Source organism: Pseudophryne corroboree, chromosome 10 (assembly GCF_028390025.1).
Source record: "Pseudophryne corroboree isolate aPseCor3 chromosome 10, aPseCor3.hap2, whole genome shotgun sequence".
Classification (NCBI taxonomy): domain Eukaryota; kingdom Metazoa; phylum Chordata; class Amphibia; order Anura; family Myobatrachidae; genus Pseudophryne; species Pseudophryne corroboree.
In genome coordinates, this window is record NC_086453.1 from 47,402,048 (window position 1) to 47,406,771 (window position 4,724).

A 4,724-nucleotide genomic window follows, 5' to 3' on the forward strand; every position below is an offset into this window, starting at 1 on the left:
ACTTTATACTATTAACTTTAATAAATACTTTATTTATATAACTTTTTGGGCACTCTTCTGTTACACAATGCTGTAGGTACAGCCTTCTGGGTATTGACAAATTGCAATAAACAAAATGGTTTATAAAGTTAGGTCAATTATACCCCTTTCAAACTGCAACAGGTGGGTCACACCCAGAAGCTGTACATGGGTGCATCCTGGGCGTGACCCGCCTGAGCCCCTTTATACAGCGCTGTCCCCAGCCCAGCATTTTGGCGAGTTGGTGACGTCAACAGTGATGCACGCTGAACCAGCGCCTGGAGATCAGATGATCTCCTCCAAGCGCTGCCCGTCCATATAGTGTGAATGGGAAATAGGTTAGCATGGTACCACCTCTTAATATCTTGTTATAGGGTGTGCAATCCAGTCCCCCGCCTTTTTTTTTTTTCTTATGGATTGTACAAGATGGATGTGTGATAGGGGGCGGTGGGAGGGCAACTAGCTTGGACGTACTCAAGCATAAGAACTTAATGAAAAGATTGCATATAAAATGTCTGTTTATCCAGGGTCCCCAATACTGTAAAGCACAATATGGATCGTAGTAAAACAAAATATAAGAAATTTTGACCGCGTAACCTTTGTTCTAACCAGTAAGCCGTGCGTTGCAGAGGTAGGGTGGCAGGTCTCTGCATCTCTTATTTGGCAGTGTCCTCACCTAGGTCCTTTATCAGGCCCAGTGGCTCAACTGTTGCCGATGCCACCAAATTCTGAAGATTTCCCCTTGTATGATTTTCCATTTTAACATATTACATCATGGGGGAGCCTTGGAGAGAGGTAAAGTTCCAGCCAATAAGCACCTAATTGCAATGTTCCAGACAGTGTTTCAAAAAAATGACGTTGGTTGGTACTTTATCTTTCTCAAAGACTTAAGCTAGGTACACACTATAGTGGCATATTGGAACCTGGTTCTACATTGAACAATGTTAATAAAGGACATAGCGATCACTGTTTCTTGTTTCATTAGCATATGTGTTGCTAGCGATATTGTCAGGTACACGCATATTGGGCATACACACTACCTGATATGCGCTGATGTGTCTGTCTGATTGGACGATATATCACTGTGTGTACCAAGCTTTAGTAAACAGGTCCCTATGTACCAAAAATGAGTAAGATGCTGACTTGTCTAGTACTAGTACCTTCTCCCTCTTGAAGGTTTGATACATCTTTCCATTAAGTGCACCATTGTTTATCTATATATTTTTCTTTGTTCTATGAAGTCTTGGTGATGCAATGCCTAGGTTAGCCTCCCACTTTGTTTTGCAGTCTCTTTACCTCCTCCCCCGTCAGATATTTATTTCGCTGGTTATATTTAGGGAAGTTAAAGTTATTAAGGACAATAACCAAGGCATCTGGTTTCCTTCTCTCCACTCCTACTATTTTGTTGGCAAGCTGGCATTGTGCATATTGGCTTGCGGGTGAATGTAAACGCTGGCCATTATGAAGGAAGCAAATTCACAGAGAGAATAATACGGTCTACAAATTGTGTGAAACGTGTATGCATTTTATACCTCAATTCACGGGTGCCTGCAGAACTTTTGTGACAGTACCAGGCATAGGAGAGCCTATCCTAGGAAGGCGGCTGGGAGCAATGAAAGGTAAGGAGCCCAGGACGAAGAGGTATCTAATAAGGTAATTTTGCTGGCATTGGGTGGTATGCTGTCAGGTGTCTATTGAAGAGAGGAGGAAAGAGTGCTGAAAGGTGACTAGGGAAGTGGGGGTTCTGTGATGTGATTATTGAACAAGGGGTGCCTGTGAGGTGACTCCACCCCACCACCCTATTCTCCTCAATTTGGGCCTTGAGATCCTTGCAAGGACATTTTGATGTTGCTGGTTGCAAATGGGGCTCCATAACTGTTTAGGCTTCGGGGTCCTGAACATGAAGATCTGCCACTGCACTATCACACACTTATGCACAGGGACGGATCTAGACTTTTCTTTAGGGGGGGGAGGGCTGTTTACTGTTTAATCTTGACTCCTCCCTCTACAGTCCCAACTCCTCCCATCTGCAATCCTAACTCCTCCTCTCTCAATTCTGACTGAACTTTTCGGGTGAGACTGAGATAGAGCTTTGTGCTTGTTCTATGTACATGTGACTGTGCTATAGGGTAATTGTATTTGTTAGCCCTAGTACCCACACACCAGCAAGTGAGGGGCAAATGCTCTGTAACCCTTGCTCTCCTGTGCTGCTGTGGTATAAGCTGCAGCACATTGTTCTGCCTCAGGCTCTCCCCAGAGAGCTCTCTTCTGCTCAAAAGTGGGCGTGGCTATGACTGTGTTAGGGGGGCAGTTGCCGCCCCCCCCCCCCCCTCCCTAGATCCGGCCCTGCTTATGCATAATATACACACACAAACACTGTCGCACTCATTCAGGGCCGTAGGCTGAAGGTCCCATTTTTTTTTAACAATTGGCCATGCGGAACTGGAGATGTCAGACTTCAGAGCAACAGTCCCCGTCTGAGTCTGTTAATTGCTTTTCGGCGCCAGATATCTCAGGTTCTGTCTGACTTAGTTTTTCTGAGGGTATACTCCAAAAGCGGCGATTCTCCCCTTTCAGTGGACAATGGCAGTTTGTCTCTAACATGCACAGAACCAGATAGATCAGCCTTTCAGCAGCCAGTTCCTGCTCCACATGCATGGGATACGGTTTTCCCTAGACCCTGATACCTCCTGAAAGGTGGGTCTCTAGTTTCATATGCCATTGAAAGCTAAGAAATCCACCCCCGGGAACTGGTGATATACACAGGCAAGCTGCCCTCCCCCAGAAATTTATGAATACTAAGCCCACTCCACTATCAACCCCTCCCCCATGTATCAATCACCCCCTACTACCCTGGAGGTCAGTATTGGGGTTCCTTCATTCAGCCCAAAGTACCCTTCTACAGTTGTGTCCACCCACCCACCCCATCTTCCTGTCTCTCAAGTGCTTTAATATAGATGGACCATTTGTGTCTGACCTGAAGTAATATTGATAAGTATGGATAACAAACACTGCTAGACTGCCTTACCGGTGTCTGGTCTCATACTCACTGTTCAAAAAAAACAATGTGTTGCTTTTTTTTCCAGATGATAAATGTGCAAATTCCAGTTTAATGTTTAACAGCGGCCTGGTACACCCAGAAAAAGCCTTATTTACCAATCTGGCACACCCATACCTTTTTATAAGGTTTGCATGACTTGGGCAAACATTTGGTGAAAAGCACCAACAGGCTTTATAGCATAAAATAGACCCTGTAAGTATACCACTTCCCAGTAACCGGTGTTTACCTAACATTGGGGGCACTTGCATTCAAAACAATGTGCTGCTGAAACAGCTATGCACATATCACCCATTTTCAGTAATGCCGACATCCCACGTTTTTCCTTGCACTGATCTGGGGTGTGAATAGAAAATATGCAATGCAAGCAGGCATGATGTGCCATTACAGAATGGCACATTGCGTCCATCATCCTAAGTGGGAGATGTATCAAACCTTAAAACAGGGCTAAAGTGGAGAAGTTGCCCATAGCAACCAGTCACCTGTTAATTTATCAACTGTACTAGATAAATAAAAGCTATAAGCTGACTGGTTGCTATTGGCAACTTTTCAATTGTATCTCTCGTTAAGGTTTGGTTTATCTTCCTGGAAGAGCCTACTCTAGAGCGCAGCAGTCAGTCAAAGCTGAGAAAGGCAGAGGCCTAGGTTCTGTCAGGCAGTCAGTGAGAGCAGAGAGGGGTGGTGGTGGGGTGCTCTGTCTTGACAGGCAGTGACAGCGGGGATGGGTGGTGGCAGGAGGATGTGTCCTGTCAGGCAGCCAGTGAGAGCGGAGGAATGGTGGCAGGGAGATGTCCTGTCAGGCAGCCAATGAGGGGCAGTGTGTCCTGTCCGGTGCCATATTGCCCTCTAGCTTAGAAAATATGGCACCTGCACCACATCTCCAAAAGACATATAGCAGAGGTGACTGCCAGATCACACATTGTAATGGGTGCAGGGTGTATATTGCACACCCTGCACAAACTACAGTTATGTCACTCAGGGGAATAAGTATTTATATAACAACTTGTGATTAGTTCCTATCCATGACCAACTCCTATAATTGGTCTTCTCACAGCTCCATGAGACAGTGCAAGTACCTCAGTATATGCTAGCATGATTAAGATGGGGGAACATGGCAAGAGGCCAATGTAATTATTGGCTACAAAGCGGGACGCCATTCTGCAATGAACATATCCTGAGTCAGTGGGAGCAACGGAATTGTATTGCCAGACAAGAATAAGTTAGGATGAGGTAGACATCCTGTACTGCATTTTTTTACCATTATTTTTCCATTACACTTACAAAGGCAGAACGAAGCACTTTGTCCATTGCAAGCTCATATCAAGCACCTATTGCAGTGTTTCCCAACTCCGGTCCTCAGGGCTCCTAATAGTGCATGTTTTCCAGAACTCCTCAGCATCACATGTAAAATAATTAGTTGTACCTGTCAATCTTTTTAAAAGGTGTCAGCCCGTAATAAATACATGTGTGTACCAACTAGGAGATCTGGAAAACATGCCTGGAGTTGGGAAATGTCATAGACTTGTAAGCAGAGCACCAGTACCAGTTTCTCGGCCTGCCAATGCCCCGTGTTGTTTTAATATGTTCTACTCCCAGGGAAGAAGGCCAATTAGCAGAGAATGCAATAATCATGAAAAAGTTACTCGTA